Raw genomic sequence first — 15,779 nt, 5'->3', positions numbered from 1 at the left:
CTAGGATGTAACTATCATTAATAACATTGCTTTTGAAAGGAAAATGGTATCCCAAATTCTAATTTGAGATTCCAATCACAGGTTGACACAGGTGTTCCATGATACTGGTGAAGGAAGTATTGGCCACTTGGCAAGAAGAAACTCAGTCTCCAGTCATGATTTTCCAAAGCCTCATCCTACAAATGAGAGCAGCTACCAGCCACATGAAGAGAAGAAAAAGCCTCCCCACACCCAAACACCTTGGAAGGAAGGTAATTTGGAAATAATTTTCCTGACTTAAAGGGAGTCTCTCTGCTCCTGGCATAGCCTGGCCTTGCTGTTCCCAGGCAAGGTGTTCAGGAAGAGCTCATAATAACTGTTTGCTATTTTCTATATTACAGATTTTTAAATAATATTTTCTTAGCAAGAAAGACATATCTTTAAAGGACAAACTCCTATAAAAGAGAGTTAGTGCATTTACCTTGAAGCTTGAAAGGTATGCATTCATTTCAAGTAGGGTATTTTCAAAAGGAAAAATTTCTAGTTACTTATTCAGAACAGCCATTTTTATTAGTGCTTTTCCCTTCTCTTCTTGAATCAATGCTCTTCATTATTACTCTGGCCATGATTAAAAACTCAGAAGAAAAGTAATAAACTCCCTCAAATTTAAATTAATTAGATGACCCAAAGGTTTTCTTCAACCTCTTCTTTTCCATCTCATTTTCTATACAGGTTGTATGTTTCCCTCAGATGTATTTATCAAATGTTTTCTTCATTGAATAATTACATTCCTAAGTCTAAGACGTCTTGCAGGCTATATCTATACCTGAAAATGTACTTGGCTCTCACCTGTGGTAGCTTATTTTTTTAACATTCCTGCAATTTTTCCTTTTCCTTTAATCCTTCCCTAGCTTCAGGGCAGGAAGTAAATATCTACAGATTCTACATAACAAATATTAATCGTTCCTAAATACCAGTCCTTGGACCACTGCTGTTACAGAGTTTGTACCACCTGTAGCAAAATGAAAACATAAGGTGCACGCATGCACACGCGCACACACACACACATCCCTATTGGTATAAAGGTGCCAGCTGAAACTACCTTTTCTTGGGAAGACTTATCCTTTATTCTAAAATTATGTTCTTACACTTTTCAAAATATTAATATATCCTGTTTCTTATATAATAATGTCAATGGTAGATGAAGTGTCTTTTAAACTTTTTTTCATTATTTGTCAAAATAAAATTTGTGTATAAGCAGGGCTTCATTTTATTTGACTTTCAAACTTTGGGGAGAAATTTCCCTAATCTTTTAAAGTCAAAAGTCTGGGAGCCATTTGTCTAAATAACTGACTTGACCTTTCTTTGTTAACCACTTTGCAAGGTAACCCCTTTGTTACATGTATCTTAACATGTTATTTATTTAATTAAACTTACTGGATGCCATTCCATCAACTCCATTCCAGTCAGCAATCATTTCACAAAAGTAGAAAAATCAGAATATATGTTTGTCTTAGTCTATACAATGACTAAACTGTATCAGGTATAGACAGGTACCTAATAAATAATGTCCAATGCTGGTATTAAGAGATTTTGTTTCCATTTCAAAAATACTTTAGGAAAATCATTTGGTTTGATGGAATCATCTCTTTTAATTGATGTATTTCTAAAATGTAATAAGAAAATAATTATGGGCAATATTGAATACTAAAGTCAAAATGAATTTTCTAGCCAGTTAGCAATAATTCAGAAGATAACATGTAAGAGTGAATTTTATCCTCGGTAATAAACTGTAATGTATTCTCAAGGATTATGGCTTTTTTACTGAACACCTAAACAAGGCACCTCTGAAGAGCTAAGCACCTGCTAAGTCAATTTAATTTGAATTTGGGTTGGGTGCCAGAAGTCCTGAATTTCACTTCTAGTTCCATCATTAAGCAATTGTAGGACCTTGGATGAATTACCTCACCACCCTGAATCTTAATGTTCTTCCTAAAAGGCAAGGCATGAATTAGATGATTTCTAAAATTGCTTGCAATTCTCACACTAAATGAGTCTGAGATGCGACTCTTCTGATCCCGGAAAATAGCAAACATTGTTATCCTGCTTTTGTACCTGGAAATAATCTCTTTAAAGGAAATCCTACCATTTGCAACAACATGGATGAACCTGGTGGACACTAGGCTAAGCAAAATAAGCCAGACACAGAAAGACAAATACTGCATGAGTTCACTTATATGTGGAATTTTTAAAAGTTAAACTCATAAAATCAGAGAGTAAAAAGCTGAGGGATGAGGGAAATGGAAAGATGTTGGTCAAAGAGTATGAAGGTTCGGTTATTTGGGATGAATAAGTGCTGGAGATCTAAATTACAGCCTGGTGATGATAATACTGTACCATATACTTGAAAATTTCTAAAAGAATAGATCTTAAATCAAATCTTCTCACACACACACAAGGGTAAATATGTACATGGGATGATGCTATTCAGCTTGATTATGATGACCTTTTATATACACACATCTACACACATCGAGTCGTAAACCTTAAATATATACCATTTCTATATGTCAAAGATATTTTAAAAAAAGAGTCTCTTCCCCAAAAAAGGAAGAACTTCAGATTCTCCAAGTTTATTTGAATAAGCAGAGCTGAGAAATGGAATCATGGAAGCAACACTTCCAAATCCTGGTACTACAGCCTCCTGGAATGGCCTTAATGATCTCACTGATATTAGCATAATTTTTTTAAGTCATCAAAGTAAACTCAAGTTGAAATCTCTTTAAGAAAAACATGGCATAGAGTAATTTAAGGAGAAGGATTTTGTAAATGAGATAAAAAATAGGGTGCTGGAAATTTTAAATGGCTTGGAATCACTGTGATTAGACAACTCCTGTAAAAGCAGAACAGTAATACAGTTATGAATATAGTCCCTGGTGACTTACTGCTTGACTCATCCAATATCATGCCCTTCCTACTCCAGTTAAAATGTTATCTCCCATCAAAATATGACATGCAAAAACAACATGCCAGTAACTCTAGGCCTTGGGGAACTGCAATGAATATCATTCAAATTAATTCTGACTGACATTTTGGTAAATCACCTCTTGAAGTCAGGAAGGGAACATTTTTAAAGCACTTTAGCAGTGCCAAAATAGTAAGGAGTAAAACCACATTCATCATGCAGGAGGTAAAGTGCCAAGAGAGTCTGAAGCCAGAAAACTGGCAGCCACATCATCTCAATTGGAACATGAGTGATGGGTCTTCATCAACAGGCAAGTATTGATTTAGCAACTCTCACTGTATAAATGGTATATCAGGTGAGATATATATGGAAAGAGAAATATTCATGTGCTCTCATTTATATTTTAGAAAGGCAGTTCAATAACTAAGAGCAAGGCTTTGGAAACAGCAAAAACCTGTTCAAATATGGGCTCTGCCACTCATCAGGCTTTACGAAAGTTAATTTCTCTAAGCTTCAGTTTTCTGAAGTATAAAATGCAGATGATGAAAACACATATTTCATATGGCTGGTGGCAGAACTAAATGACATGATGTATGTATAGTGCTCAGCACTGTGCTGGGCATAAATTAAAAAAAGCTGCTGTTGCTATTATAAATATATTATATATAACTATAATAGTTAAAGCTTAAACCCATTACAAGTGGGACTAATTACAAAATTATGACTCAGAATTCTATTTATAGTTCTACTTGTAAATAATAACCTTTTCAGAGGGAGGAAACTGGTATTCATTGAGCATTTACTATGCTAGACACCACGGTGAGTCCTTTACATATATTTACACACATTAGATCATTTAATCCTCTTGTCACAAAGAAACTAAGGTTCAAAGAGTTTATAACAATTTACCCAAGGTGATACAGCTAAAAGTTGTTAAAGTCAGGATTTGTCCCTAAGCCTGTCCTCAAAGCCAGAGATACTTCAGAGATAACAAAACTATCAGCTGAGGCTGTTCCTCTTTCAGCTTCACCCCCTTCCTCACCCAGCCCATTGACACTGCTCTAGTCAGATAGATCTTTATCCCTAATCACCTTAACTATTATAATAATGACTTAACTGGGCTCTTCTCCAGGATTTCCTTGCTCCAATCCATTCTTATTTCCAGCTTCCAGAATAAACTTCCTGAAGCTCAGTTCCTAATCTTCAATGATTCCCACTACAGATAGGACTAAGTCAAAAATACATCAGCTTTTCAGTATTTTCAATAACCAGGTGTAAATCCTTCTTTTCATTCTATTTCCCTCCCAGCTTTTGCTGCATTTTGGATGGTGCAGTTGGCCTGGATTAGCCATGGTTTCCTGGATAATGCCTAGCAACCCTGGGCATTGTCATACGGTTATATAAGTTAAGGATACCCTTACTTTCCTTGCTTTGCTGCCTTCAACAGCTCCCTGTCCATCCCACGCCACCCCCCAAACTTCCCTCACCCAGCCCCATCAAAACCTTACCCATATTCTGGGGCTCAGCACATATTGTTTCATTACTCAAACTTTTTCTGGTCATTCACCTCTCACTGTGACCATTCTCTCCTCTCAATATCCACAGCTCTTCATTTGTGCCTCCATTACAGTACTTTTCATTTTCTGCCATATAGTATCTTAGGCTATCATTTTCTTGAAAGTAGAAACTAAGTCTTATTATTAAGCATTCCAGTGATTTGAATATAGTAATAGTTAGAGCCAACACTTATCTATCATTTATTATGTTCCAGGCATTGTTCAAAGATCTTTTACATAAATTAACTCAACCCACACAACAGACCCATTAGGTAGGTGTGGCAGGCAGCCTGTGAGATAGACTGGCAATGATCCTCAACTCCTAGTATTCACACCTGTCTGTAATCAACTCTTCTGGATATAGCGAAGCTTCCGGCCAACAGCTAGAGAGGACCTCAGGCCCTCAGTCTGATAGTCCATGAAGAACTGAATCCTGCTAAGAACATATGAGCTTGTCAGCAGATCCTCACGCAGCTGAGCCTTTGGGTGAGACCACAGCCCTCTTGCTGACACTCTAAATGCAGCTTTATGAAAGGCCTTGAAGCAGAGGCACCCAGCTAGGCCATACCTGGATTCCTGACTCAGTTTCATGGTAATCTGTTACACAGCAATAGGTGATACATTATTATTATTATTTCTACTTTTTAGGTGAGAACTCTGAGGCTCATGTACCTAGTAAATAACAGGGACAGGATTCAAACAAGAGCAGTATAGCTCCAGAGTCCACACTCTTAATCACAAAGCGAACTTGCCTCATAAACGAATGAATGAAAGTTCTTTCTCTAAATTGGACCGCTCACTATACCATAGCCAAGTGACTTTAACTCAAACAAACAATTTAGAGTTGACTGCAAAGGGGTTTATAGTATCTTAATTCACAATTGTACCATTGGGTCTCTGTTGATATCAGACATAAGTATATTACATTAAATATACTTATTTCAATCTGAGTTCATGTCTATGTTGCTATGTGAAACTTGGGTCACCTGTGTAGCTTTACTGATATGTTCATAAACTTACATTGGGAATTCTCTTTATCTCAGTTTATATTTAGAGCTTAAAACATAGTTGGGGGCTTCCCTGGTGGCGCAGTGGTTGAGAGTCCGCCTGCCGATGCAGGGGACATGGGTTCGTGCCCCGGTCCGGGAGGATCCCACATGCCGCGGAGAGGCTGGGCCCGTGAACCATGGCCGCTGAGCTTGCGTGTCCGGAGCCTGTGCTCCGCAACGGGAGAGGCCACAACAGTGAGAGGCCCGCGTACCGCAAAAAAAAAAAAAAAAAAAAAAAACATAGTTGGTACTAAGTATGGGTGATGATGAAAGAAGCCTTGGAATCTCACTAACCTGGATTTGAGGCCCACCTCCAATAATTTCTGCCAGTTGGTATTAGGCAACTGAGGGTAGGCACACAACCTCTCTGAGCCACAGTTACCACCAATGCACAACGGGAGCAGGAAGAGTACCTACCCTCAGAGAGGCCTAGGTTTAGTGTCTGGTATAATTAAATCACTTATGGCAGTGCCTGGTCATTTTCTCTAAGCCTTGCTCAAATTCCATGTGTTTAACAAGGTCTCCCTCGGCCACAAAAATTTTAAATGGCCAATTCCTCTTCCGAATTCCTCTAGCATTTATCTGTCCTGCTGATGACACACAATGATCACAGTATCTACTAGAAGGCAAGAAAAGATGTTAATACCTTTATGATGTAAAATTAAATTATTCATTCATAAAGTCTTAATTGAATATGCAGTGCTAGGCCTACACCTTAGTAATGAGGGACTCCCTAAAAGAGTGTTCTAAATAAAGAAGGTGGCCAGTAAGTATCTGTTGAATTAATAAATGAACTCTGTACTATATCATTTAACTATCACAAGGAAAAAAATGAACTCTCTCATGCATTTTGAAAATAACTGTCCTCATAGGGTTGACAAAATCTTGTTGAGAAGTAGGACTATGACTGAGCTGACTTCCTGAGGCTGAGCCTCAGTGTGGTGTAGGGTCTGTACTGAGTGCGGTCTCGGTGTCACCCCATTTGCATTCATCTCTGCATGGTAGGAGGGAAGTTTGGAATTACACTTCCCATAAGTCCTCGGCCTTCTCATGGCCCTTAGTGCCTATAAAAGGCACTGTCACCGGCTGGAGCTCATTCCCCAGTGGCAACTGCAGGCAGGAAGCTTAGATTATGTGAGGTGTGATCTGCTTTTGACTTCTGAGGATTTCTACTAAGAATCAGCCACAATGGTGCTACAAGGAGTTAAGATCATTGGCTGCAGCTTCCCTGCAAACCCTGTCTCATTGGATTTCCTGAAATATTTCTTGAAAGGTCTCCTGACTTCATCCTCTCAGAATTTCCAGAAGTTGTATACATCTTTAATTCCTCTAGTAAATTCCTCTAATAAATAAATAAATTCCTCTAATAAATTTCTAACCATAATACCTTGGTGGCTTCTGATTTTCTGATCGAACTCAGTTTCATAGACTAGGCTATGATTTGGTGATTTAATAGTTAATAAGTGTCATTCACTAAACACAAAAGCATTCCCCAAGAGAAAATGGCTCTCAATTATTTTTCCCCAGGAGAATTTACAGAATTACAGTAATGAAAGCTGTAAGTGCCCTTCTACTATCAGTGAAATATGTTACTATACCTACTCCTAATGCATTTATTACTTACAATTTCTAATAGTCCCTGGAATTCTTACTTTTGGGGATAAGAGTGATGGAAGAGTTGAAAGTCATAGCATAATATAATGATACAGATTATAATGGAAACACATATCTATTCCTAATATCATAGCCTATGGATCAGATGTCAGACCTAGATTGCCTGGGTTCAAATTCCAGCTCTTACACTTAATCACTGAGTCTCAGTTTCTTCCTCTGTAAAATGGAAAAAGACCTTATAGGGTAGTTGAGTTAATATATGAAAAGTGCTTAAAACAGAGTCTAAACATGGTTACTATGTCTGTCTGGTTATTTTATTATCATTATTACTTAGTCACAACAGATGGCAAGATGGCCAGGATCCTGAATACCCAAATCTTCACCTAAAGGCTACCTGCTGCCACCAATTCCTGACAGTAGAATTACATGGCACAGGGGGACTCCAGGCAAGTGCACACTTTATAACAATCTACTACCTTGGCAGCCCTGACAGTACCATTCAGAGGGCTTTTTATTATCCTCTCCCATAAGCCTAGACTAGAACAGGAAAAGAACCTCCAGTCCCATTTCCATAGGCCCCATGCTCTATTCATTCTCTCTCATGACTGTGATATGAATTTAACATATAGCAGAGGCTTAAAAACAATATACAGAGACCTTCAAGATGGCAGAGCAGTAAGATGTGGAGATCACCTTCCTCCCCACAAATACATCAGAAATACATCTGCATGTGGAACAACTGCTACAGAAAACCTACTGAACACTGGCAGAAGACCTCAGACTTCCCAAAAGGCAAGAAACTCCCCACGTACCTGGGTAGGGCAAAAGAAAAAAGAAAAAAAGAGACAAGGAATAGGGATGGGACCTGCACCAGTGGGAGGGAGCCGTGAAGGAGGAAAGGTTTCCACACACTAGGAAGCCCCTTCACTGGAGGAGACGGAGGTTGGGGGGAAGTTGTGGAGCCATGGAGGAGAACACAGCAACAGGGGTGCAGAGGGGAAAGTGGAGAGATTCCCGCATAGAGGAGCAGTGCCGACCAGCACTCACAAGCCTGAGAGGTTGTCTGCTCACCCGCCAGGACGGGAGGGGCCTGGGAGGTGAGGCTCGTGCTTCGGAGGTCAGAGGACTGGGGTTGGCAGCGTAAACACAGCCTAAAAGCGGCTAATGCACCACAGCTAGCCGGGAGGGAGTCCAGGGAAAAAGTCTGGACCTGCCTAAGAGTCAAGAGACCATTGTTTTGTGGTGCGCCAGGAGACGGAATTCAGAACACCGCCTAAACGAGCTCCAGAGATGGGAGTGAGCAGTGGCTATCACTGTGCCACAGGATCACCCTGCATTCCCTACCCCTCCCTCCCCCAAGCCTGATTGAGCCCCTGAATGAGCTGCTCCTTTAACCCCATCCTGTCTGAGTGAAGAACAGATGCCCTCAGGCAACCTACATGCAGAGGCGGGTCCAATCCAAAGCTGAACCCCAGGAGCTGTGCAAACAAAGAAGACCAAGGGAAATCTCTCCCAGCAGCCTCAGGAGCAGCGGATTAAATCTCCACAATCAACGTGATGTACCCTGCATCTGTGGAATACATGAATAGACAACAAATCATCCCAAAATTGAAGCAGTGGACTTTGGGAGCAACTGTAGACTTGGGGTTTGCTTTCTGCATCTAATTTGTTTCTGGTTTTATGTTTATCTTAGTTTAGTATTTAGAGTTTATTAACATTGGTATATTTGTTTATTGATTTGGTTGCTCTCTTCCTCCTTATTTTTATATATAGAATTTTTCCCTTTTTCACTTTTTATGAGTGTGTATGTATATGCTTCTTTGTGTGATTTTGTCTGTATAGCTTTGTCTTACCATTTGTCCTATGACTCTATCTGTCTTTTTTATTGGTCTCTTTTGTTTTTTTAGTATAGATTTTAGCACTTGTTATCATTGGTGTATATGTTTTCTGGTTTGGATGCTCCATTCTTTCTTTCCTTTTTCTTTCTTTTTTTCCTTACTTTTTAATTTTTTTATTTTTAATAATTATTTTTTCTTTTTAATGACTTTATTATATTTTATTTTATTTTTCTTTCTTTCTCTTTTCCTCCCTATTCTTCTGAGCCATGTGGCTGACAGGGTCTTGGTGCTTCGGCCGGGTGTCCAGCCTGTAGCTCTGAGGTGGCAGAGCCAAGTTCATCACATTGGTCCACCAGAGACCTCCCAGTTCTACATAATATCAAACAGAAAAAGCTCTCCCACAGATCATCTCAACGCTAAGACCCAGCTAAACTCAACGAAAAGGAAGCTACAGTGCTGGACACCCTATGCCAAACAACTAGTAAGACAGGAACACAACCTCACCCATTATCAGAGACACTGCCTAAAATCATAATAAGGTCACAGACACACCAAAACACACCACTGGATGCAATCCTGCCCACCAGAAAGACAAGATCCAGCCTCATCCACCAGAACACCGGCACTAGTCCCCTCCATGAGAAAGCCTGCACCACCCAATGAACCAACTGTAGCCACTGGGGGCAGACACCAAAAACAATGGGGATTATGAACCTGCAGCCTGTGAAAAGGACACCCCAAACACAGTAACTGAAGCAAAATGAGAAGACAGAGAAACACACAGCAGATGAAGAAGTAAGGTAAAAAACCACCAGGCCAAACAAATGAAGAGGAAATAGGCAGTCTACCTGAAAAAGAATTCAGAGTAATGATAGTAAGGATGATCCAAAATCTCAGAAATAGAATGGAGAAGATACAAGAAATGTTTACAAAGGACCTAGAAGAACTAAAGAGCAAACAATGATGAACAACACAATAAATGAAATTAAAAATTCTCTAGAAGGAATCAATAGCAGAATAACTGAGGCAGAAGAATGAATAACTGACCTGGAAGATAAAATAGTGGAAATAACAACTGCAAAGCAGAATAAAGAAAAAAGAATGAAAAGAATTGAGGACAGTCTTAGAGACCTCTGGGATAACATTAAACATACCAACAATCAAATTACAGGGGTCCCAGAACCAGAAGAGAAAAAGAAAGGACTGAGAAAATATTTGAGACATTGTAGTTGAAAACATCCCTAATATGGGAAAGGAAATAGTCAATCAAGTCCAGGAAGCACAGAGAGTCCCACACAGGATAAATCCAAGAAGAAACACACCAAGACACATATTAATCAAACTATCAAAAATTAAATACAAAGAAAAAATATTAAAAGCAGCAAGGGAAAAGCAACAAGTAATATACAAGGGAATCCCTATAAGGTTAACAGCTGATCTTTCAGCAGAAACTCTGTAAGCCAGAAGGGAGTGGCAGGACATATTTAAGGTGATGAAAGGGAAAAACCTACAACCAAGATTACTCAACCCAGCAAGGATCTCATTCAGATTCGATGGAGATATTAAAACCTTTACAGACAAGCAAAAGCTCAGCACCACCAAACCAGCTTTACAACAAATGTTAAAGGAACTTCTCTAGGCAAGAAACACAAGATAAGGAAAAGACCTACAGTAACAAACCCAAAACAATTAAGAAAATGGTAATAGGAACATACATATTGATAATTACCTTAAATGTAAATGGAGTAAATGCTCCAACTAAAAGACATAGACTGGCTGAATGGATACAAAAACAAGACCCATACATATGCTGTCTACAAGACCCCCACTTCAGACCTAGAGACACATACAATCTGAAAGTGAGGGGACGGGAACTGATATTCCATGAAAATGGAAATCTAAAGAAAACCAGAGTAGCAATACTCATATCAGACAAAATAGACTTTAAAATAAAGACTATTACAAGAGATAAAGAAGGAACCTACATAATAATCAAGGGATCAACCAAAGAAGAAGATATAACAATTGTAAATATTAATGCACCCAACATAGAAGCACCTCAGTACATAAGGCAAATGCTAACAGCCATAAAATGGGAAATCAACAGTAACACAATCATAGTAGGGGATTTTAACACCCCACTTTCACCAATGGACAGATCATCCAAAATGAAAATAAAAAAGGAAACACAAGCTTTAAATGATACATTAAAGAAAATGGACTTTATTTATATTTATAGGACATTCCATCCAAAAACAACAGAATAAACTTTCTTCTCAAATGCTCATGGAACACTCTCTGGGATAGATCATATCTTGGGTCACAAATCAAGCCTTGGTAAAGTTAAGAAAATTGAAATCATATCAAGTATCTTTCTGACCACAAACGCTATGACATTAGATATCAATTACAGGAAAAAAATCTGTAAAAACTACAAACACATGCGGGGCTTCCCTGGTGGCGCAGTGGTTGAGAGTCCGCCTGCTGATGCAGGGGACACGGGTTCGTGCCCTGGTCCAGGAAGATCCCACATGCCGCGGAGCGGCTGGGCCCGTGAGCCACGGCCTCTGAGCCTGCGCGTCCGGAGCCTGTGCTCCACAACGGGAGAGGCCACAACAGTGAGAGGCCCGCGTACCAAAAAAAAAAAAAAAAATACAAACACATGGAGGCTAAACAATACACTACTTAATAAACAAGATATTGGAAGAAATCAAAGAGGAAATCAAAAAATACCTAGAAACAAATGACAATGGAGACACGACGACCCAAAACCTATGGGATGCAGCAAAAGCAGTTCTAAAAGGGAAGTTTATAGCAATACAATCCTACCTCAAGAAACAAGAAACATCTCAAATAAACAAGCTAACTTATACTTAATGCAATTAGAGAAAGAAGAACAAAAAAACCTTAAAGTTAGCAGAAGGAAAGAAATCATAAAGATGAGATCAGAAATAAATGAAGAAGAACTGAAGGACACAATAGCAAAGATCAATAAAACTAAAAGCTGGTTCTTTGAGAAGATAAACAAAATTGATAAACCCTTAGCCAGACACATGAAGGAAAAAAGAGTGAAGACTCAAATCAATAGAATTAGAAATGAAAAAGGAGAAGTAACAACTGACACTGCAGCAATACAAACGATCATGAGAGATTACTACAAGCAACTGTATGCCAATAAAATGGACAACCTGGAAGAAGTGGACAAATTCTCAGAGAAGCACAACCTTGCAAGACTGAACCAGGAAGCAATAGAGAATATAAACAGACCAATTACATGCACTGGAATTGAGACTGTGATTTAAAATCTTCCAACAAACAACAGCCCAGGACCACCTGGCTTCATAGGCGAATTCTATCAAACATTTACAGAAGACCCTATCTTTCTCAAACTCTGCCAAAATATAGTGGAGGGAGGAACACTCCCAAACTCATTCTATGAGGCCACGATCACCCTGATACCAAAACCAGACAAAGATGTCACAAAGAAAGGAAACTACAGGCCAATATCACTGAGGAACATAGATGCAAACAGAATCCAGCAGCACATTAAAAGGATCATACACCATGATCAAGTGGGGTTTATTCCAGGAATGCAAGGATTCTTCAATATATGCAAATAAATCAATGTGATAAGCCATATTAACAACCTGAAGGAGAAAAACTATATGATCATCTCAATAGATGCAGAAAAAGCTTTCAGCAAAATTCAACACCCATTTCTGATAAAAACCCTCCAGAAAGTAGTCATAGAGGGAACTTACCTCAACATAATAAAGGCCATATATGACAAACCCACAGCCAACATTGTTCTCAATGGTGAAAAACTGAAACTAATTCCTCTAAGATCAGGAATAAGACAAGGTTGTCCACTCTCACCATTATTCAACATAGTTTTGCAAGTTTTAGCCACAGCAATCAGAGAAGAAAAAGAAATAAAAGGAATCCAAATCAGAAAAGAAGAAGTAAAGCTGTCACTGTTTGCAGATGACATGATACTATACATACAGAATCCTAAAAATTCTAATTCCTAAAGATGCTACCAGAAAACTGCTAGAGCTAATCAATGAATTTGGTAAAGTAGCAGGATACAAAATTAATGCACAGAAATCTCTGGCATTCCTATACACTAATGATGAAAAATCTGAAAGAAAAATTAAGGAAACACTCCAACTTATCATTGCAACAAAAAGCATAAAATATCTAGGAGTAAACCTACCTAAGGAAACAAAAGACCTGTAAGAAGAAAACTATAAGACAGTGATGAAAGAAATTAAAGATGATACAAACTGATGGAGAGATATACCATGCTCTTGGATTAGAAGAATCAACATTGTGAAAATGACTATACTACGTAAAGCAATCTACAGAGTCAGTGCAATCCCTATCAAACTACCAATGGCAATTTTCACAGAAGTGGAACAAAAAATTTCACAATTTGTATGGAAATAGAAAAGACCCCAAATAGCCAAAGCGATCTTGAGAAAGAATAACGGAGCTGGAGGAATCAGGCTCCTGGACTTCAGACTATACTACAAAGCTACAGTAATCAAGACAGTATGGCTCTGGCACAAAAACGGAAATATAGATCAATGGAACAGGATAGAAAGCCCAGAGATAAACCCACACACATCTGGTTACCTTATTTTTGATAAAGGAGGCAAGAATATACAATGGAGAAAAGACAGCCTCTTCAATAAGTGGTGCTGGGATAACTGCACAGCTACATGTAAAAGAATGAAATTAGAACACTCCCTAGCACCATACACAAAAATAAACTCAAAATGGATTAAAGACTTAAGTGTAAGGCCAGACAGTATAAAACTCTTAGAGGAAAACATAGGCAGAATACTCTATGAGATAAATCACAGCAAAATCCTTTTTGACCCACTTCCTAGAGGAATGGAAATAAATCAAAAATAAACAAATGGAACCTAATGAAACTTAAAAGCTTTTGCACAGCAACAGAAACCATAAACAAGACAGAAAGACAACCATCAGAGTGGGAGAAAATACTTGCAAATGAAGCAACTGACAAAGGATTAATCTCCAAAATTTACAAGCAACTCATGCAGCTCAATATCAAAAAAAACAAAAAACCCAATCCAAAAATTGGCAGAAGACCTAAATAGACATTTCTCCAAAGAAGATAAACAGATTTCCAACAAACACATGAAAGATTGTTCAATATCATTTATCATTAGAGAAATGCAAATCAAAACTACATTGAGGTAACACCTACACCAATCAGAATGGCCAGCATCAAAAAATCTATGAACAGTAAATGCTGGAGAGGGTGTGGGGAAAGGGGACCCTCTTTCACTGTTCGTGGGAATGTAAATTGATACAGGCTTATGGAGAACAGTATGGAAGTTCCTCAAAAAACTAAAAATAGAACTATCATACAACCCAGCAATCCCACTACTGGGCATATACCCTGAGAAAACCATAATTCAAAAAGAGTCATGTACCACAATGTTCACTGCAGCTCTATTTACAATAGCCAGGACATGGAAGCACCCTAAGTGTCCATCAACAGATGAATGGATGAAGAAGATGTGGCACATATATACAATGGAATATTACTCAGCCATAAAAAGAAACGAAATTGAATTATTTGTAGTGAGGTGGATGGGCCTAGAGTCTGTCATACAGAGTGAAGTAAGTCAGAAAGAGAAAAACAAATACCATATGTTAACACATATTTATGGCATTTAAAAAATAAAATTGGTTCTGAAGAACCTAGGGGCAGGACAGGAATAAAGACACAGACATAGAGAATGGACTTGAGGACACGGGGAGGGGAAAGGGTAAGCTGGGATGAAGTGAGAGAGTGGCATGAACTTATATATATACTACCAAATGTAAAATAGATAGCTAGTGGGAAGCAGCCGCATAGCACAGAGAGATCAGCTCGGAGCTCTGTGACCACCTAGAGGGGTGGGATAGGGAGTGTGGGAGGGAGATGCAAGAGGGAGGAGATATGGGGATATATGTATATGTATAGCTGATTCACTTTGTTATAAAGCAGAAACTAACACACCATTGTAAAGCAATTATACTCCAATAAAGATGTTAAAATAATTTATAACAGTTACTAACTTTGTATTATATTCTAGACAATATCCTAACTATTCTACTTGTAGCCTCATGATACTCTAGAGATAGATATATTTATTACTCCCCCCAATTAAAAAACGAATTATAAACTAAGCCCAGGAATGTTGAGTGTCTCACCCAAGGGCACACAGCTGATAATAGATAATGCTATGCGCACTCAGAAAGTTGGACTCAAGAGCCCTTTCTGTTTACCATTGCACACGCTCAGGTGGTTATATTGCCTGGTGCCCTGATTTCCACAAAAGGACCACTGGTAAGAGACGAAGCATTTTCTAAAATCAATGAAATTATTAAAATCCTTGGTCTCCTCCTTTTTCCACAGAAAACTGCATTTGTAGTTCATTGTGTCTATTATGCATATTCTTTTACTTAAGGGGAAGAAAAGGTTATGCGTTTAAAAAAAGGTGAGGAAGTCTTTGGAGGATGCCATAAATTTATTCTGTCAGGCAGGCTGAGCTGTGTGACAGTCAGAGACATGGCTTGATGCAGAGATGTGAAGTGTGACTTTTTTTGACTGTCACACTGGATGAGATGGATGGATTTTGGAACACATCCCAGGAAGCTGAGACACTCATGTGGTCAAGTGTTGGTCTCTCTGATCAAATTTGACTTGCTGTCTCTGAAGTTGTTGTATTTTGCCAGCCCTCCAGCTGCTGCATTG

Source organism: Phocoena phocoena, chromosome 2 (assembly GCF_963924675.1).
Source record: "Phocoena phocoena chromosome 2, mPhoPho1.1, whole genome shotgun sequence".
Lineage (NCBI taxonomy): Eukaryota > Metazoa > Chordata > Mammalia > Artiodactyla > Phocoenidae > Phocoena > Phocoena phocoena.
Note: the sequence above shows the minus strand (reverse complement) of the source record.